Source organism: Ornithorhynchus anatinus, chromosome 12 (assembly GCF_004115215.2).
Source record: "Ornithorhynchus anatinus isolate Pmale09 chromosome 12, mOrnAna1.pri.v4, whole genome shotgun sequence".
In the NCBI taxonomy this organism is placed as follows: Eukaryota; Metazoa; Chordata; class Mammalia; order Monotremata; family Ornithorhynchidae; genus Ornithorhynchus; species Ornithorhynchus anatinus.
The window spans coordinates 24106375-24128919 of record NC_041739.1 but is presented as its reverse complement, the minus strand read 5'-3'; the positions used below and the strand labels follow the sequence as shown (position 1 = coordinate 24128919).

The following is a 22545-nucleotide window of genomic DNA, read 5'->3' as shown; positions in this document are numbered from 1 at the left end:
ACATACTGAAGGGGGACGGTCAAACCAAAAAATATTTACAAATATTTACAGCCTTTATTTAACTCATTTTGTGAAGAGAATTTGCATACCAACTTTGTTACACTATACTCTCTCCAAGCACTTAGTACAGTGCTCTGCACACAGTAAATGCTCAATAAATATGACTGAACTAGAGTGGTCTAAATAAATAATTGAATAAACATATGTACTAGTGTTTATATATGGGCATAAATAAGTTAAGGAGAGGAAATCATATTGTAGTGGGTTAAGAAGGAAATTGGAAGAGATAAAATGGAAGCAGCAGCTGTAAGCAGTGCTAAGCGCTCTGCACACAGTAAACGCTCAATAAATACGATTGAACGAATGAATAAGCAATCATTGCAGGAATTCGACAGGAATGGGTGCATGGAAATGGGGCCGTAACTGCAGTTCCTGGATATAGGCATTACAATTTTAGAAAAAATAAGCACAGCAGAGCAGTCCAGATTTTCTAGCCCCACAGCAAAAACCAGCTTTTCACTTCAGGAAGTTAATGGAAAATCCATTGGTTTTAATACATAGCGGGCAATAATTTAAGGAAAAGTGTACTATATCGAGTCCTTTCAAAACCCTTCTGTGGCTAATTCAGCAAATCCTCCCAAAACAACACATTTCTTCAGTTTCATCTGCATAGTTTTAAAGCTGGAATATTGGAGGCATTAGTAGCACCTTTTATTTTCTTTATTACATGTTTGTTTTCACTAAGGACATTTTCTATTATAGTTGTCCTGAGTTTTGCACAGTTTACGAGACAGTTTTGAATACAAAACAACACTTGATACTTTATTGCTAACTATAGGTAAGTGAGGCCTTCCCATCAGTGACCAGGGATTAAAAGGTTTGAAATTACCCGCTCCCTCTTCAGGTACTTTTCACTGTTTCAGACCCAAGGCTGCCAATTATCAAATCGATTCAAGAAGCTACACAAAATTTTCCAACCTGGCAATAGTAATTGCAGTTAAGTCCAGAGAAGCTGGAATAGGAGAGTAGAGTCAGAAAGGTTAGCTGCAGCTCTGCCTGCCTATTTAAGTATGGAAAAGAGACCATTATTATATGGAAGGAAGAATCACTTACAATCTTACAATTTTTGCCATGGCAGGCAGGGGACTTGTCTACACACCGTATTTTAACGCTTGTCAGGTGAACTCAGATGTACCTCAAGGCTTGAAATAATTAATCAAATCTATGCGACCTCTCAGGCCTCGGGCAACTGATCCAATATATAGGATACAGCCTCATATTTTAACCAATTCACCTGAACGGGAGAGCTTTGCAATTTTTTTAGGACCTTTTCAAACTGAGCATCACAACCTGCTTTAGAAATGGTGATGTCATGAAGCCTCACAACTCTCTGGAAGACTAATACCAAGAAAGGAATTTGCTGTGCTCATTTGTAATTAAAAAAAAGCTAAAACTCAGAGTGATTAAATATTTCCAAAGGTCACGTAAGATACAAATAGCCATTAAAAAATCCAGAGTATAGTTTCGTATAACTGCATTATTACAATTTATGAACACTTTTGCTCTACTATGCTCACCAGGAATGATATATCTTTGATATTGAATATTAGCCTGATGAAGACATGACCTCAGATTTCAAAGTGTAATGTGTGTATGTGTGTAGCGATCTGCTACTCATTCATTCAGTCATATTTATTGAGCGCTTACTGTGTGCAGAACACTGTACTAAGTGCTTCGATAATCAATCATATTTTTTGAGTGCTTAATCTGGATAGAGCATTTTACTAAATGGTTGGGGGAGTACAATATAACAGAGTTGATAGACACATTCCTGGCCCACAACAAGTTTACAGTCTAGTCACAAATGAAGGTACCGTATGTCAGGGGCAATATGGAAAATTCAATTGCTAGATTTGGGGAAAGACAGGATTGCAGGAAGAACAAGAAAAATGAACTCAAATAGGACATGTGGCAGTTTAAAAATAATTCAGTCTTTGGGTATCCAGGGTCTTATGGATTGCTGCAACAAGATAATGGCTCAAAAAACAAAGAAAGCAAGGCCACTGTCCTTTCCTCTCCATCATTCGGTGGTATTTATTGAGTGCTTACTGTGTGCAGAGCATTGTACTAAGCGCTTGGAATGTACAATTCGACTGTACAATGGACGTACAGTGTACATCCAAACTACCTCGTTAATCCAAGCATTTATCTTATCCTGCCGTGATTACTGTATCAGCCTACTTGTGACCTTCCTGCCTCCCGTCTCTCCCCACTCCAGTCCATACTTCACTCTGCTGTCTGCATCATTTTTCTACAAAAACATTCAGTCCATGTTTCTCCACTCCTCAAGAACCTCCAGCGGTTGCCCATCCACCACCGCATCAAACGGAAAGCCCTTACCATTGGCTTTAAAGCCCTTAATCACCTCGCCCCCCCTCTTACTTCAACTTGCTACTCTCCTGCTACGACCCACTTAGTTCAGTGTCTGGTATATAATAAAGTTGACTAACTCCTTTAATGCCAGCCTACTCACTGGACCTCCATCTCATCTATCTCACCGTCGACCTCTCACCCATATCTTGCCTCTGGCCTGGAACGCCCGCCCTCCCTCTTCATATCGGAAAGACAATTACTCTCCCCACTTATTGAAGGCACATCTCCTCCAAGAGGCCTTCCCTAAGCCCTCTTTTCCTTTTCTTCCACTCCCTTCTACATTGCCCCGACTTCCTCTCTTTATTCACCCCCCATCCCCACAGCTCTTATGTACATATTCGTAATTTATTAATTTGTATCAATGTCCGTCTCCTCCTCTAGACTGAAAGCTCATTGTGGGCAGGGAATGTGTCTGTTACATTGTTGTACTGTACTTTCCCGAATGCTTAGTACAATACTCTTCACACACTAAGTGCTCAATAAATATGACTGATTAATTGTTTAGAGCCATGTACTGTCCCTGCATCAGTGAGGGGAAACTACTGCCTTCACAGGGTACTTTTAGGTACCCCTCCTAAAGTGAAATCGATTCCCTAGTAACACAGTTTTGCCCTTTCACCCCTGTTCCTTTACCCTTCCTACTCTGAGCTTCACATCTTACCGTGGTGCAGTCTATAGAGCACGGGCCCAGGAGTCAAAAGGTCATGTGTTCTAATCCCAACTCCGCCACTCGTCTGCTGTGTGGCCTTGGGCAATTTATGTCATATCTGGGCCATAGTATTTGTTAAGCACTGTGCTAGATGCAAAATAATCAGGTCCTGAGTTCTAATCTCAGTTCCCCAACTAGTCTGCTGTGTGACCTTGGACAAGTCACTTCAGTTCTCTGTGTTGCAGTTACTTCATCTGTAAAATGGGGATTAAGACAGTGAGTTCAACATGGGACATGAACTGTGCCCGACTTGATTTTCTTACATCTACCCCAGCTCTTAGTTCAGTGTCTGGTATATATTAAGTGCTTACATACCTATTTTTTTAAAAAAGAGGTCAAACACAGTACTACTCTGTTCTGATCCGATTGCAGGCTAGCAAGGGCCACATTGTTCCTAGCAAGGATGGCCTTTTGTGGCAGGGAAACAAAGTCAAATTTACTGAGACTGGCACATCACTTGTGAAGACAGAGCCCCTACTGCCAACTTTGTTCTATCATTAGATGCTCAATGTGACCCCTCCTAATCTTACTCAAGATGACAGACTGAACATCTTGGTGAGTCTCTGCCTCAGAACTTTGATAGTGGCTTGCTGACATGACCAAATCATTCTGCCCTAGGTTTAGGGAAAGAGAAGAACTGGAAAGAGGAAGCAGCATCTTCCTCCTCTGAGCCAGCTGAATGAGTATGGAATGGAACTGAGTGAATTTGAAGAATTCCAGGAGGATCAGAAGCATAGATTTGTAACACTTCAACCATGGAATAAAATGTGACCTCTTTCACAACACTGCTTCATTCTATTGGAGATGGAGAATGACCTAGACTCACGATTAGACTGTAAGCCTGTCAAACGGCAGGGACTATCTCTATCTGTTGCCAACTTGTTCATTCCAAGCACTTAGTACAGTGCTCTGCACATAGTAAGTGCTCAATAAATACTATTGAATGAATGAATGAATTTTTTACAACCTATAACAACCACTGATATTAAGTTATGACCTTGAGATCTCAGTGAGTTTCTTTAGCTAGCCAAATCAGCTTTGTAACTTCTAGGGTCATCTTTAGCTGGTGGCATTAAACTCATTTTAAAAGTCACCTAGGGTTCCTACCACATAAACCCATTTCACCTTCAAGCAAACTGAGCTATTCGAACTTTGACCTTGGCTTTCACATCTTCCATTTTTAAGTCAGAATCCACTTTTTCAATGCCATTCCCTCAGAGGCCACACCTAGACAAGATAAACTGGAAGCATGGAACTGATGCGGGAAAAGAATCATACTCAGAATTATTGAGACAGAGAGCATGTAGGGAGGCACATAAGAATCAAATATCTGCTTCCCACCCTAGTACTACCTAGGAACATTAGTCACCCCTCTCTCATATACTTCCTCATCTGTCCCTGCTCTTCATGAGTAGGTGCATAAAGCTGATGAGGAGAAAGTCTTATTTTCACACATCTGTCTTTTGAACTTTAATTTTTGTTTTATTCATTTCTTCTTCTCCACTTAACTTCCCTCTTTGGGCCTTTGTGTGCCTATATTTAATTGAGAGGGCAGACCCCTCAAGGGCAAGATCAATACCCATGATTTTTCTATAAAGAACCCAGGCCGAACTCTTAGTTAATCTTCCAAAACAATCACAGGATTGTAGAAGACAATGAAGGGTAAAATATGACTCAAAAGTAATTGTGACATAAAATTGGTAGGACTCGTATTTTCAGTACCTGGTTTTAGCCCTAGGAAGGGATCAAACACTTTTAAATTCTAATGCTAGAAATGATTTTCCCTGGCCCAGATCTAGACAGCAAAATGAGTTAAAATCAAGCAAATATCGGATTAATTTATGCCATAAAGCTCATTTTCTGATCTCAGATCATTTGTTGTGGCTTTAAATAGGAAATAATCTACCAGATTGTAAACCTGTACAGGACAAGGTCTAGGCTCTTTAACTTGCTTACTAGAACGTATAACACAGTTCAGAACACCAGGAGATGCCTCTAAATGCTGTTGCTGCTGCTAAGGATACACCTAATTTCAGAGACCTACAGGTCTTGGTCCTGGAAGTAAGTTGATGAAGGAGAAATAATTTTAAGAAGAATTTAGAACATAATAGGTTGTTGTTGAGTACATCTAGCCTTTCATCTGAATTAGTAAAATGATCCCAGTAAATTTGGAAGAAGGTAGTGAAAATATTGAAGGAGGAGCAGGTTTCTAGTTAATTCATTTTTTTAAATCCATTTACAAACCTGTATATTCTTGGAGATGTGTTAAGATAATGGATCTGGGAAAAAAGGCAACCAAGATAATCGGATGAATGGAGAGCTTTCCTCATGAGAAGCAGCATGGCCTAGAGGAAGAAGTATGGGCCTGGGAGTGAGAGGACCTGGATTCTAATATTGGCTCTGCCATCTGTCTGCTGTATGAGCTTGGGTAGTCACTAACTTCTCTGTGCCTCAGTTATCCCATCTATAAAATGGGGATTAAATCTTATTCACTCCTACTTGTACTGTGAGCCCCATATAGGGCAGGGGCTCTATTCAATCTGATCAACTTGTATCTAACACAGAGTGTAGAACAGCATTTGGCATACAGTAAGCACTTAACAAATATCATGATTATAAGTGCTTAGTAAAATGCTCTGCACAGAGTAAGCACTCAACAAATACGACTGAATGAATGATGAAGGACCACAATAATTATTATTAATTATTATAAGACTAGATTAAAAGAGTTAAGACGTTTCAGTATGAAAAAGTAAAGGCTTAGATGGAAAGTAGTTGAAGTCTACACCATCATGAAAGGGGATGAAAAGGACAAATTTGGAATTATGATAAACCCAATCCCATAAAACCAAGATAAGGGGGCACCCTTTGAAACTTGAAGGTTTTGAGTTCCAAACAAATGGAAATATTTCCCTTCACAGAAGATGCAAATGTGACTTGTTTTAATAGGGTTTTTGCAGGCCAAAAGCATCAATAGATTCAAGAGGGTTCCGGATCATTCACAGAAAACCAGTTCTTAATTTCTATAAATCAAGTTAGGAATATAGAGAAGAAAAGTTAGGGTTTGATTCTAAAGATTAGAATGGATGTCAAGGGAAGAAGACTTTTCACTATCGACAGCATTTATCAGCTACCTACTATGCATAGATCACTGAAACAAATATTTGGGAACATACCACAGTAGTAAGAGGTACAGAACCGGTCCCTCCAAATGCTTACAATCTAACTACCACCTGACAACCATCACACTATTCCATCAAGTCTCCGGTTGCCATTATCAGAAACAAAATATCTAGCAATGCTTCATATTTGATTATCTAACTTGATCATTTGCCTGATCTAGGTGTGTTCTCTAGAAATAGTATTTCACATGTTCATATGAACCACACTAAAAAGCCAGTTTTGAATTTTTGAAAGTTCACGTTTACCACTCAAATAGATCCCAAGCCTTTTAATGTTCTTTGCAAGTCAAAGATGCTAAGAATTATCACTATATATAGCCTCAGAGCAGCTAATCAAATAAGTTAAAAGTACAAATGGTGTGTACAGCAGTTCACATGAATAACTATTTTAGCTGAAATAGGTTGTTTGGATGTGTCCAAGGAAGTTATTCATCCTCCACACACACACACAGCACCTATGTAACAACTACTGACTTCTACCTTTAATTGTTAAAGTACATCTCGCTTTGGTTTTTCTCCTTAGAGTCACCCAGATCTGCAGCAATTGCAATGCAATACATTAATTGAAAACTTTAAGGAGGAACCTGGAAAGACTTATGCAACTACTGTAATTCTGATAAATTAACTCTGGATTAAGGTCCTAAATGTTGTATGGCGTGGAGGAACCAACCAATCGAGAAGTCAAATATTGCCTCGGAGATCAGTCCACATTTCACATACACAAAGTAAATATAAATATCCTTCATGAGCAAAATGAAACGTTAACAGTGAAGAGTGAAAGTGGAGGGCAGGTCTTATAACCACTGGGCAGAAGAAGGAGCTGCTCTACATCCACCACTCTCAGGAAGGCCCACTGCAACTGTCTACAGCCTACCTTGGTAAATCATATTCCAAATCCCACAGACTCTCCCCAACACCTTACTTCTGCTGAAATCACCCCTGGAATTAAAATAATCCTGGCATTGCCAGGAAAAGGGGGATGCTCTCCTTGGAGACAATAAATCAATCAATCACATTTGTTGGGTGCAGAGCTCTGTACTAGGCACTTGGTAGAGTACAGTACGTAGAGTTGGTAGATCCTTGCCCACAGGTTTACAGTCTAGTGGAGGAATTTCTGTCATAGCCTAGTAGACGGAACACAGGCCTGTGAGTCAGAAGGTCATGGGGTCAGATCCCAGCTCCTCCAGTTGTCTGTTGTGTGACCTTGGGTCAGTCACTTAACTTTTCTGTGCCTCAGCTCCCTCATTGTAAAATGGGGATTAAGACTGTGAGCCCTGTGTGGAACAGGGACTGTGTCCAACCCAGTTATCTTATATCTACCCCAGCACTTAGAACTTTACCTGGCACATGGTTAGAACTTAACAAATTCCATTATTATTATTATTACAGCCTAATGCAGACCAAGGGGTGCGTGTGTATGTTTTCAGGATGGCTGGAGGGGGCTGACTATAACCAGGGGAGCCCACCGCCTTCCTCTATCTCTGGCCCAGAACTTTAATCAGTTCTTGGAAAAGAGATAGGATGAAGACAGGCATAGGCAAAGAGAAGAGAAGCCAAGAGGGCACTGAATTACCTGGGCTTTACAGAGCCAAAAAAGTTCTAGAAAGGGACTGTATTGGGAGTAGACTGGTGGAAGGGAAGGTCAATCTGCATACTTGATTTTTTAAATTTTTTAAAAATAAAATAACCCTTCATTTTCTCTGCTAAAAGTAGTAAAGAAAAAACTCCCGGACTTTGAGCTATGTAATAAAAGTAGTGAGTGAAAGAACTACAGAGAAGAAGTAACACAATCTGTGTCTGCGTAATTGTAACAGTGGGTGAGGGACACATGGGGTGTATCTCTCTATTTGAGGCATAGGAGTGTCAGGAGATTAACATTTCAACACTGTAGTTAAAGATGATCCTTCATTTAAATTACTTTTCAGAGATCCACTTTTGAGGGAAACATACTTTGCACATCACAGGCAAAAAAAGGAAAGCATGGATTAAAAAAACCTCTCAAAATATAAAGATATAAAAAATATTGTATTGATTACAAACTAGCAGACCCATAAAGAACTTTAACATCTTGGATGTTGTAATCAAAGCAAAAGGTCATCAATGATCAAGAGGACCTAATTAGCATTGGCTTTTGAGCTATTTTAATGTGCTAATTTAGCAAAAAAAAAAGTGCTGTGAGAAATCGCATGTATTTGAAACTTAAATATAGCTCCTCCAGGAAAATAGACAAATTAATATAATGTATTCCTTACACATGTAACAATTAACAAATAAGAAGAAAGTGAAAATAGTATCAAGAAAGAAAGAAAGCCTCCAGAAGACGTTAAAAATAATGATGAAAAGATAAAGTCAACAGAAAAAATGACAGGGAGTAAAGGATACTTTACAAAAGGTGTTTTAGAAACGTACTTAATTTTAAATGTCGGTGAAAAATTCAGGTGACAGTTTGAAGCGGCAGCTGAAATTCGGGAAACCCTGAAGAAGTTCAAAAGAAAATGAGAAGGAATAAGATCATCTCACGCTAAAAGATGAAAATTGAGAGAGCATGTCAAGCAGACTCAAAACAAAAAACATTTACAATGTCCTATATTCATTTAATTCCTTGTCAGTCGAATTCATACAGGAGAGAAGCTGCTCTGCTCTGGGTATAATTTGGGAAGAAGTTGAATGAACCCTTTGAATTGTGAAAGGCAGAAAATTCCCAGGCAGAAAGTACATGGTCACAGTAAATCAACGTAGGTAGTAAATGTCCATTCAATACCTACAAGTTAAACGAGTGCACTCCAACTGCACTAAAAAGAACAAAGACAGTACTGCTAAAGAAAGGAGACTTTGGAGGTCTGCATAAGAACTTTAATTTTTACTGCTCAAAAAAATACACAGAGCCTTTGCTAGAGGTCTTTCACACCATATCCCAGGAGTGAAGAAGTCGGATTCTTCTCACGAGACTCATTTATCACCTCTCCAACTCTCTCTGCCATTTAACAGAAAAATGCCAATAATACCAAACCCCAGCTTGGTATACATTTATCAACTAGAAGTAAGCACTTGACATAGGGAAATTCAATGCTGTTTACAACATTTCAAAGAAATTGGAAAAAAATATAAGAATATATACCCCCTGGAGGTGAGGTGTAATTGCAAACAGAAATCAGTCCATGCTGTATAAATCTTTGTAGAAGCACCCAGAATGGAGACACAATATCGCCAAAGCTATTTAAAACTCTACTGGATTCAATATTGTAATTGATGTCTCACCTCCACTGAGTTATATTTACAAATAATGCAGGAGAATTGGAAATAAAAATTCAAGAACATTGCAAAAAGTCAGGCAATGACTTCTCCCCACTCCTCAAGAACCTCCAGTGGTTGCCCATCCACTTCCACATCAAGCAGAAACTCCTCACCATCGGCTTTAAAGCACTCAATCACTTTGCCCCCACCTACCTCACCTTGTTGCTCTCCTACTACAACCCAGCCTGCACACTTAACTCCTCTAATGCCAACCTAATCACTGTACCTCGATCTCATCTCTCTCCCCACCGACCTCTCGCCCATGTCCTACCTCTGGCCTGGAATGTTCTCCCTCTTAATATCTGATAGACAATTATACCCCCCATCTTCAAAGTATTATTGAAGGCACATCTTCCCCAAGAGGTTGTCCCTAAGTCCTCGTTTCCTCTTTTCCCTCCTGCATCACCCTGATTTGTTCCCTTTACTTATCCCCTTCGGCCCCAGCCCCACTGTACTTACGTACATATGCATAATTTATTTGTGTTAATCCCTGTCTCCCACTCTAGAATCTAAACTCACAGTGGGCAGAGAATGTGTCTGTTATATTGTTTTGCTGTACTCTCCCAAGTGCTTAGTACTATACCCTACACAGTGTAAGCACTCAATAAATATGATTTATTGACTGACTGGATAAGACTGCCATGAAGTTCAAATGGAGGGCCAGCCAATAGTTCTTAGAAGGATTCTCTTATCAGTAAATATAAGAATACTTCATGTACCTCTGTTATGAAATGAACATGGCCAGTATACCAACTGATGACTATAATAGGAAGAGGAAAGAAACATGGAACCATTTTAATAGAAGAGGAAGGACATCACTCTGGACAGCCAACTACCCATGAAGTATAAAACCATAAGCTCACTGTTGCAGAGAATGTGTCTATCAGCTCTATTTTATTGTACTCTCCCAGTGCTTAGTAGTACAGTTCTCTGCACACAGTAAATGATATCATCGATTGATTCAGTGATACAAAATAACTTTTGAACCCATTGTCTGCTCTCACCGTGTGCCAAAGGAGAGTAAGTGAAAACTCCAGGAAGACCCCAGGAAGAAAAAACTGTACAGAATACATGCCAGATAGATCTAAAGATCAAAGATGAATGCTGCATGTTAGAGTTAGATTTAAAGGGTGTGTTATCTGCTTATGTTTATGAAGGATCAGATGAGGACAGGTGGGAACAAAGGATAAAAAGAATGCATAGATAGATGTTGAGAGGAATTCTGAGTGAAGCAGCTGCGGGCACCTGTATAGAGACTCATATATATATGAATCCTTAATGCGGTAAACATAAAGAAACATTGGTTTATATTCGAAAAAATTATTTGCCTGACAGTTCAAGTAAAACTAATCTAAAATGCTAAAACATAGCCATGCCCACACTTTTTGAAGGAACAACAAAGAAATACTTTTGCTTGGTTTCACAATAATAGTTGTGGGAAATATTTTACGTTATTTTACTTCATAATTTGGGGTGTGACATCTTATTGCTCATATTTTCAGTCATTCAATCATATTTATTGAGCACTTACTGTGTGCAGAACACTGTACTAAGCACTTGGGGGACTACAATATGACGAAAGCAGATATTCCCTGCCCACAATGAGCTTAAGGTCTAGATGGAGAGACAGACATTAATACAAATAAGTAAATTACAGATATGTACATAAGTGCTGTGGGCCTGGGAGGGAGGGGATGGATATCCCACATATTAGTCCTTCTTTGTCCATTTGCAATTTGAAAAATCTAAGGTCTCGGGAATGCTTTCTTCATTAAAACAAAAATAGAGAATCCTAGACCTGAAAGGTAACTGGATGAATATCCATTGCCTTTAGAAAGGACAATTATCTAAATCATCCAAGATAAATGTTTCTCAAAATCATTTTAAAGAATAACAAGGAAAAGAACTGTTCAGATTTATGTCTTCTTCTTTGGAAAAAAAGTGATAATCATTCAATATCCATTTTATTGATTGAATTTTACTTTCCAGAAACACAATAGGAACCAGTAAGAAGAGTAGATAACCCCTCAAACAAATCTGGTTCCAGTGCCAACAGTACAATAAAGTAGATCTCCATTTTCTTTCTTAAAATGCTCTTAATTTACAAATTGTCATACTCATTAAGGTAGGTTTGTTCTTTTTGTCAACTTCGATGGTGAAATCTACTAAACAAACACATTTGGAGCAAAATGAGACAAAAATCACAGCAATGGTCTCTATTGTATATTTCTGCCAAGCTTGGTAGGCATGGGGATGATTGACTAGGGCAAAGGCAGAGCTAGGTAGAACTGAGAGTTAGTGCAGGATGACAGCAATCATCCTCTGGTCACCTCTTTGCAGAGAGTCTCTTCCATCATGTGCTTTCTGCTCTCACCATAAAGTTGGGTAACCTAATAGTTAGGCTGTGTTTTTGTAAACGTGCCTCTTTGATTCAGAAGATACATCAACCAATTGCCTAGACCCACTTGGCAGCCTACAGGGAAAATAGAGTAGAAAAACTACATTTCACTCATTGTCTGGCAAGCATGGCACTTGCGGTTATTATGGGCAGGAAACTTGTCTATTGTATCATATTATCCCAAGCGCTTAATACAGTGCTCTGCACATAGTGCTCAATAAATACCACAATAGTGTGTGTTTTCTACCAACAGAAATGATCTGCCAAAAAGAAACAAAAGACTGGGTAGCTGAAAGTGTGATATACATAGGTGGTTTACTGCTAAAGAAATTCTACCAACTATTCACTTTTGGAACCCCAGTTGCAAAAGGTCAGTTTAGCACCCTTCTGTTTTGGCTGAATTCCTTTATCATATTTCATTTTTAGATTTACTTAGCAAGTTCTGTTTTTCAATCATGTCCCTATGTGGAATTTGCTACGTGTTTCTCTTCGTTTTCTGAGGCTCATCAATCTTTCCCCTCAAGTTCCCTAAGTTTCTTTCAAGTTTTGATCATTTTATATGAGATCCTTCCTTCTTCTGACACTGGACTCACTGATTACTTGCCTAGGTGAGTTTCTTCTGGGCTTTTCTCTCTGCCATTGCCAAATCCAATGGCTCCTACTCCATTCTAATCCTCCTTGACCTCTCTGCTGCCTTTGACACTGTCAACCATCCCCTCCTCCTCCATACCTTATCTCACCTTGGCTTCACGGACTCCGTCCTCTCCCGGTTCTCCTCTTATCTCTCTGGCCGGTCATTCTCGGTCTTCTTCGCTGGCGCCTCCTCCCCCTCCCATCCTTTAACTGTTGGAGTTCCTCAAGGGTCAGTTCTTGGCCCTCTTCTGTTCTCCATTTACACTCACTCCCTCGGTGAACTCATTCGCTCTCACGGCTTTGACTACCATCTCTACGCAGATGACACGCAGATCTACATCTCTGTCCCTGTCCTCTCCCCCTCCCTTCAGGCTCGCATCTCCTCCTGCCTCCGGGACGTCTCCACCTGGATGTCGGCCCGCCACCTAAAACTCAACATGAGCGAGACTGAGCTCCTCATCTTCCCTCCCAAACCCGGTCCTCTCCCAGACTTCCCTATCACCGTGGATGGCACGACTGTCCTTCCCGTCTCTCGGGCCCGCGATCTCGGTGTCATCCTTGACTCGTCCCTCTCGTTCACCCCACACGTCCTATCCGTTACCGAGACCTGCCGGTTTCACCTTTACAATACCGCCAAGATCCGCCCTTTCCTCTCCATCCAAACGGCTACCTTACTGCTACGGGCTCTCGTTATATCCCGGCTAGACTACTGTGTCAGCCTTCTCTCTGACCTCCCTTCCTCCTCTCTCGTCCCGCTCCGGTCTATTCTTCACTCTGCTGCCCGGCTCATCTTCCTGCAGAAACGATCTGGGCCTGTCACTCCCCTTCTTAAACACCTCCAGTGGTTGCCTATCAACCTCCGCTCCAAACAAAAACTCCTCACTCTAGGCTTCAAGGCTCTACATCACCTTGCCCCGTCCTACCTCTCCTCCCTTCTTTCTTTCTACCGCCCACCCCGCACGCTCCGCTCCTCTGCCACCCACCTCCTCACCTTCCCTCGGTCTCGCCTATCCCACCGTCGACCCCTGGGCCACGTCCTCCCGCGGTCCTGGAACGCCCTCCCTCCTCACTTCCGCCAAACTGATTCTCTTCCCCTCTTCAAAACCCTACTTAAAACTCACCTCCTCCAAGAGGCCTTCCCAGACTGAGCTCCCCTTCTCCCTCTACTCCCTCTACCACCCCCCCTTCACCTCTCCACAGCTTAACCCTCTTTTCCTCCCATTTCCCTCTGCTCCTCCCCCTCTCCTTTGCCATCCCCTCAGCACTGTACTCGTCCGCTCAACTGTATATATTTTCATTACCCTATTTATTTTGTTAATTTTGTTTATGAAATGTACATCGCCCTGATTCTATTTAGTTGCCATTGTTTTTACGAGATATTCTTCCCCTTGACTCTATTTATTGCCATTGTTCTCGTCTGTCCGTCTCCCCCGATTAGACTGTAAGCCCGTCAAAGGACAGGGACTGTCTCTATCTGTTGCCGACTTGTTCACTCCAAGCGCTTAGTACAGTGCTCTGCACATAGTAAGCGCTCCATAAATACTATTGAATGAATCGGTTCAACTCCCTGAGCTTACAGAAACAGATCCCTTTTTCCAAGTCCAGATTCACACTAGCATTCCGAGTGCAGAACAGAGACAATTGTTCAGACCACTCAGACCAAGAATATCCATTGCCTGAAAAATCCAGATATCGCAGGTAAACAAAATAACACATAGTTTGAACAGTGAGAAATCCCTCCTTCAAACTCCACCTCATTTGCTAGTTTAGATCTGTTGGCCTCTATCATCACCTATTTCCTCTTCCAGTTCAGTGGGATCTCTGCACCATGCGCGAAGACCTTTTTGGTTTTTTTGTCAAGGCTTCTGAGTCTCAGCTCCCTCCCCTGCCTCTTGTGAGGGAATTGCCAAAGCTAATATGGATCTGCTGGCACTGGGGCAGGAGGGCGAGGTCTACAGTGCTGCCTGTCGGAAGATTGCTACTTCCTTTTTGGCGGAGACTCGATGCTCTTTAGAGAGCCTGTAGCGGGGCTGTCACTCTCTGCCATGTTCAGAGGATTTTTTTTTATTGTCCCTGTCAGTTAGCAGCCCAAGGTTACTGCCAGCTCTCTGTCAGTGCTTTGATTTTTGTCAGCTCTGGCCAGGTCCTTTTAGTTATCTGCTATCTTTTCAGCTTTGTTCAGGCTGAGCTCTACTTGTCTACTAATTAGCTCTTTGGAGATTTCCCTTTTAAAACTCACTATCACAGAGGACAGGAACCGTTCAAAAGTTTTGGGCTTCATAGAAATTCCATATTCATCCACATCCTGTTCAGCCATCCTTTTAAAATTAAAAGTGGCAGGTCAGGCCAATTTAAGGTATATGAGGAACGTAGCCCATGAAAAGACACCTTCAGGTTCTTGATCAGGTATGTAGATGAATGACAGGAAAAGAGGAAGGTTTCCATCAAGAAATACTAAGGGGTACAAATTATAAAGAAACTATCACTCTGTATAACATATTCACATTTTCTTTATCTTCTGGTGTGCAAATATTGTGCTAGCTGAATATAAAAGTAGCACAACTTTAGAGTACAAAAAAAACACACTGTAACAACATCAAGAGTGGTCTCACATCAAGGAGGGCCCTGAGGATGTCTTTGTTGTCAACTTCAGAAGAAAAGAGAGGAACAGAAGAGGAAACTGGCAGAAGGAATAGATGCCAAAGAGAACTCAAAGGATTAGGTCTGGGTGAGGTGATCGGTATTCGAAAACAGTCTGCCTTCTGGCTCTGATCTAAGGGAATAGGCTGGCAGCAAAGCCAGAGGGCATAACTGCACAAACACACCTTCAGCACACTGCTAGAGGCTTGCCTGAGTGCCTTAAAAATTGTGCTAGCAATTAGAAATAAAGGTAGGTAAGAGCAATAGGCAAAAGGGGCTCTATTTATGAATAAAATTCAGCTTTTTGCATACCACCCAGTTTGGTTGACTCCTTTATTCTCTTTTTCTTCTTTCTTCATTTTCTTTTTGGTACCACTAAGTATATTTTTCTTCTGGTAACTCAGTGAAGCTCTAAGTTACGCTTACACTGCATTTACACAGTGTTAATGCTTGCAAGATGAAAGTAAAAACCTTTGAATATATTAATGCTATAACACAGATGTCTTACTTTTTACTTTTTTTTTAGAAAGATGGTGTAGTTAATAATGATGCAGATTGTGCTGGATGGATGTGTAGATGAAACAGGGGAATACAGATTAAATAAAAATTTCTTCAAAGCTTAAGTTTGCTTCATAATTTAACTTCTTTGGATGTCTTCATGGTACCAGGTGCAACCAGACACTACAGCATTATTGTAAAACACCCCAACAAGACAAAGAAACAAACAACTAAATAGCCTTGACACAGTGTTCAGGGAACTGAAGAGGAATATTGTCTTACTCCATGACTTTGGTTACTAATTCTTCTGCAGAAATGTGGGAAAAGGGTTCTAAAATTATAAAATAATCCGTTTTTGCTCACTATTCTTTGTCCTCATGTTCAAAGTGTCAGTAACATGCTATACAAATTGTATCCATGAATTAAGTCATTTGGGGTGGGGAGGATAAGAAATCATCTTCTAAATGAAAAGTTTAAAGTTCCATCTTCAACACAAATCCAAACATCAGTGTTTAGAAAAGTAGAAATAAATCTCCAAACAAAAAACTCAGTGGACCCAGGATTAGATTTAAACCCAAGGTTAAGATTAGGGTTAAGAAGAGCTTTCAATGCGTAATTTATTGACAATTGGTTCAGAAGCAATTGAACATTGACAGTCGATTTACTGAGGATTGACTTTCAGGCATTTGGCTTTCAGTCATTTGGCTTAATGCTATCAGAAGAGTGCTGAGGTTATATCAGTCCATGGACTGATAGTAAGCATGGAAATACAAATTAAATCATAATAAAATAACCTCTTCAGCTTTTGATAAATTATCATTTATATTGGGCCATCATTCTTGTAAATCTGGATTTTTCCAAAATCCAAAGAGTCCCAAAGAGAAAACCACGCTAGATTAAAAAACCGTTTCCCGATCATTATTTCATAAATCCCTTTTAAATCCTTCTTTATAGAACATACTGTCTCCTTGATGGGAAACTTCTAGACTTAGATGAAATTACAAAAAACAAGGTGAGGGAAGGTATACAAAAATCAATTCATTTGTTTTCATGTTTTAAAAGGAATCGGCCAAAATACATTGTCCCCTATTGACAATATAACGGGCTCAGCATTCAGTTTCAAAGACTCTGACTTTTTGCCAAACTTTGTTTTGGAAGATTAAATTTAATTTTTTTAGAAACTATGGTAGCAGTAAAGTGTGGAGGTGAAGGATGATGACAATGAGAAGGGGCAGCCGGAATTTTTGTGACCTGGGAGTTTTCTTTTTCACCATTTCCTCCACAGCACAATATGAAGATATGTGGCCTACTGGATAAAGCATTGATAAGGGAGCCAGAGGATATGGATTTTAATCCCAGGTCTGCCACTTGCCTGCTCTGTGACCTTGGGCAAGTCACTTAACCTTTTTGTGCCTCAATTTTCTCAACTGCAAAATAAGGATTCAATACCTGTTCTCCCTCCTACTTAAACTGTGCACCCCATGTGGGTAGGGACTGTATGCAGCCTGATTCACTTTTACCTACCCCAGCACTTAGTACAATGCTTGACACACAATAAGCACTTAAATACCATAAAAAATTATTGGCTAACATAATTAAATATGAATGTTTCATCTCAGACTCTGCATATGTGATCAAACCTTTCATAGGTTAAGAGAGGTGTTTCACACAACTTGCAATCTGAAACCAAGGCAAATTATTTACTTGTTTTGCTTAGTAAAAAGGGACTTCTGGAAATACAATACACAAGTACATTTGATTGCATTTCCAAGATATCATTAGAATCTGATACACTACATCAAGGCACATAACATCTATAACACATGTGAATTTACAACCTCCTTAGCACTCATGTTTTTGTCTGCTCAATCTAATTTGATTCCTATAGTTGTAAATATTTTTACATTTGTCTCTCCTGTTAGACTCTAAGTTCCTTGTGGGCAGGGAATATGCCACTTCTTTCTTCCGCATTTCCCAAGGGCATTAAAACAAGTAGGGAGTTCAAAAACTGTTGTTGCTGCTACTATCACTACGAGAGGGATGTCTCCTTTCCCCCTACTTCACTGCTTCAAAATAATACAAAAATAACCAAAATAACACTGCTCCTTATGAAGTAATAGGGCAGCCACTGACAGCCCTTGAGAGAGCCAGACGAATGTCCATGAGGACATAATGTGGAATGTAACAAAGTCATTCCTAGCTGTAATTTACTTCAGTGCCTGTCTCTTGCTAGATTACAAGCTTCTTGAAGATAGGCATCTGGTTTACTAATTCTGCTCTACTCTCCAAGCACCTAGTATAGTGTTCCATACACAGGTGCTCAATAAATATTTTTGATTGACTGGTGAGGTCTCCTGACTCTAGAGTGTTAATTACAGGATGAAGTGTGGGAGGGGAACCCCCGATTCCCCTTATTTTCTCCAGACTCTTGCATTCCCCTCCCAGGTCCAGTGAATGTAGCCACCATTTCTGAGCTGTGGAATTTGGAGATAGGAGTTGAGTTGGCAGGATACTACTTTAAAATAAAAATTTACTTACACTTACTTTAAAATAAAAACACTGGACATGAAGACATCCACTATAAAGGGGACAGACCAGCTGAAAACTGGATAACACCTCATTAAGTATAAATATCTGAGGTTTAAACAATGCCTATTACAAATGTCAGAATGTCCTATCTCCAAATGCACAGTAAAACTAGGGCTTTGAGCAGGATCAGTTTAATACCATATACTTCATTTCTGTTTGTAGAACTAGAATGTAAGTGAAAAACACTATGCCCTGGTCCCATTGAACCCAAGGTCCAAGCTGCTTAACTGTACACTCTGTGAGCAGGGTCGTGGTACTTACTTGTTTTCTATGTTCCAAGTGTTTGGTCCCGAGAATAGCATGCAGTGGTTACTCCATAAATGCTAATATCATTATTACACTTACACCATTCATCCTTAAATCACAGAAATTGGGGTCACAGTTGACAACACCACCATCTTACTCTTCCCTGAAGGCCACAACCATGGTATTATCCTTGAAACCTCCCTCTCTCGTCAAATCCTTCCCTTCCTCTTCATACAAACTATGACTGTGACTGTGAGCAGCATGTGGGACAGGACAATGTTCAACCTGATTAACTTGTGCTTGGAACAGTGCTTGACGCACAGAAAACACTTAACAGATAAAATCATCGAATTATGCAGTCACAAGGCTGTTGCAGGCACCTGCTGCATCCTACCTTGACTTCTGCATCAGCCTTCTTGCTGCTTTCACTGCCTTCTGCCTCTTTTCTCTCCAGCCCATACATCACTTGGCTTTCCAGATCATTTTTCCCCAAAATCATTCTACCCATGTCTCCCCACTCGTCAAAAACCTCCAATGGATGCCCATTCTTTTCCCAGTCAAGCAGAAACTCCTCTCGAGCCAACCTACTCACTGTGCCTTGTTTTTACCTAGTTCATTTACCAGCCACTTGCTCACATCTTACCACATCTGGAACTCCCTACCCTTTCAGAGCTGACGGTCCACTGCTCTCTCCGTCTTCAAAGCCCTTCAGAAATCATATTTGGTCCAGAGGTCTTCCCCATTTAATTTCTAATCTCCCCACTTTATAGTCCTCTAACTGCCACTCTATGACTGCCCTTGAGTATTCACAATCCCCAACACCACAGCCCTTAAATACATATCTTTGTCTTCTATTATTTCCTTCTCTCTAAGATTTTAAAGTTTGTCTCCCCACTAGACTGTGCATTCCGTATGGGGAGGGATTACTCATATCATTTCTATTTTCTCCCAAGTGCTTTAGATAGTGCTCTGCATACAGGTGTCATTAAATAATATTGATTGATGTTGCACCTAAATGATTTTCAAGGATGAAGACCACGGTTTCCTTGGCAGTCTGTTCTAATGTCCTATATCTCACAAATCAGAAGTTCTTCTTAATGTTCAACAGAAATATCTCCTGCTTTCAACACCTCTCCTTGTTCAGAATTCAGGAGTTCCAGAGACAAAGTGGCCAGGCTCATCCATCTAAATTCCCTTCCATTTATTTTGAACAGTTACCACATCACTAAGTTTTCTCCCTTATTGGTTTACAGTCCCAGTGCCTTCAGACCTTGCTCTTAGGAATTATTTTCCAGTCTTTTCATGGTCTTTTGTCATTCTCTGGGTATTCTCCAATTTCTCTAAATCTTGTTAATGTGTGGTGATCAAAATTGGCCACCAAACCCGAATAAAGATCCCGTGGCACAAAATCCCATCACCTGCCAGGTGTCAATACTGGGTACAGTGAGAATCATAATGAACAAGGAAAACAAAATGAAAACTTTATGAAGCAATATGTCAGAAATGTCTCTATAGATCTTGGGAAACTCTACCTGGATTGAGCACATTTCGTTGCTATTTCCAGGACTCCCAAAGTATAGAGCAGATTAGATTGGAGTGAAAACTATAATTAGAAACCACAAAGGATAGGGGGAAAAACCCCCTTCTTTTCAATGTCATAAAATAACTTAGGCTCTACCTGGTCCCTTTTGGGCTAAGCTGTTTGATCAGCTTCACTCAGTCTCTGTGGATGTCCTTATATGAGTCTAATTGAAGGACCCCTGTTCTCTTCTTATTTTTACTCTATGAAAAATGTATTGCAGATGTCTCATAATGAACTTTGATATGGTGAAATGATAATAATGTCCTAATTATATATAAAAATGTAATTACACTTGCTTCTATTATAGGAAAAACTTCTTTTATAATGAAGTGTTATGTCGGAAAAAAGATTTCATTATAGGCGGACTCCGTCACTTGTTAATTTGAGTTCTGATTCACCACTTTAATATTAAAAAAAACTTCTTTGTAAGTTACTTTTGATGTTTCTCATTTATGGTTCATTTCACTTCTGTGAGAAGCTCAAACTGCACACTTCTTTGAAAGACGCTTAAAAATGCATCTTTCAAAAAGAATCCCAGTTACTCAATGGTGTGAGAGGAGCCCACAAGAAAAAAAAAATCACTGTCCTTCTAGTCATTTATTGGCACAGTGAAAACTTCTTCTTGATTCTTGGGAAAAAAAAATTCATTTTCTAACTTTTAGTTTGAGTAGATGAAATGGAAAAACATGGTTAGGAGGAATACTTTACAACTGGCTCTTCAAATAGTCAAAGGCTGATTATACAGCATGTGGACTATCCAGGCCTCTAGCTTCTTCTGTTTATTCTCCAAAGCATCAATTTATTGACCATTTTACTATCTGTAATCTCTTATATTAGTTAGGGATTCTGGAGCAGGGAGAAGAGATAAAACCCAATTACATCTGTTTACCTTTTAGCAGCTCTCATCAAAGTTTGGTTGTGTGAGGAGTTTGTGGAACTATTTAATGATTTGTATATTTCTATTACACCATGTCACCCTTCCCTGCAGCATTGAAGATAATGGGGTGTTGATTATAATTAAGGGGCAGAAAAAGACTTTACCCGAGTTCAACGTTTCAAATGGAATGGAGCCAACAGGACAGTTAAACTGACAAAATGGTGCTTTTGAAATTGCAACATCAAACTAGACTATGAACTCATTATGGGCAGGGACTGTGTCTGTTTTATTGCCACATCATACTCTAGCGCTTAGTACCGTGCTCTACAAACAATAAGAGCTCAATAAATACAATTAACTGACAAATCTCTGAAAAATGTCTCCAAAGTAATGCTATCTTCCTGACACCTGTTCACTCTCCCTTCTGTGTCACCTACTTGGATCTGCAACCCTTAAGCACTTGCTATTCACCCAATCCTCAATCCCACAGCACTTATGTACACATAAGCAATGTATTTATATTAATGCATGTCTCCCCCTCTAGACTAAAAGCTCCTTGTGGGTAGGGAACATGTCAACTAACACTGTTGTACTGTACTCTCCCAAGCTCTTAGAACAGTGCTCTTCACACAGTGAGCATTCAACAAGTACCACTGAATGAAACGAATGAACTCGTGAAATGAAAGGAATTCAAACCCAGTTGAGATAGTGTTTCCCAGTTCCCATGCAGGAGTGCCAATTCCTTAGGTTAAAAAAAAGCAAATGCACTACGTTCTTAAGACTATGGGATTTTTTTCTGATGGGCAGGGATATCAACTTTTAATTTTAAGTGTGCCTAGTGGATAGAACATGGACCTGGGAGTCAGAAGGACCTAGGTGCTAATCTTAGCTCTGCCACTTGTCTGCCTTGTGACCTTGGGCAAGTCACTTCACTTCTCAGTTACCTCATCTGTAAAATGTGGGTTAACACTGTGAGGGACTGATTACCTTCTGTCTACCCCAGCGCTTAGAACAGTGCTTGGCACATAGTAAGCGCTTAAATACCACAACTCTTGTCATTATCATTGTTTTTATTATCATTATTACTATGCACAAGAAACATACTGAAGTGATGAGGGAGTGGAATAGCCTGGCACAGGACAGTGGGAAAATGGAAAGTGGTTGAGCTCAGGAGGTCACCCATTTCCAGCTGAGATAGTGCTTCCCGGGAAGCTGATCCCTTTCCAGACAGGGAAGGACCAGGAGGGCCCTGGAGTATCTATGCCAAATGCCCTCACCTCTGTACTGCTCACCAGGTTTTGTTGCTGGGCCAGAGCTCAGTGAGGTTGGGAGGAACTTCTCTGAGCTTGAGACAAGTCGGATTGCCATGGCCTGCAGGCAGGAAGCAGAAAATGGGAACGCCAACGTGGCTTCACTTCTGGCCCTCCATTTGGCTCCTAGGGAAGGTATGGACTGGCTACCAAA

The 22545-nt window shown here is 40.4% G+C and overlaps 1 protein-coding gene across 2 annotated transcripts in view; it reads right to left on the bottom strand.

The window, feature by feature from the left end:
• Positions 1-21187, bottom strand: part of TTC29 (tetratricopeptide repeat domain 29) — a 222281-nt gene extending 201094 nt beyond the window's left edge. Inside the window, exon 1 of one of the 2 annotated variants that reach the window (XM_029076334.2) lies at positions 21094-21187. The gene's annotated coding sequence lies outside the window, so the exon portion shown is untranslated. The remainder of the gene's footprint in view (positions 1-21093) is intronic. The other variant, XM_029076333.2, reaches the window with a different exon arrangement.
• Positions 21188-22545: the final 1358 nt, after the last annotated feature.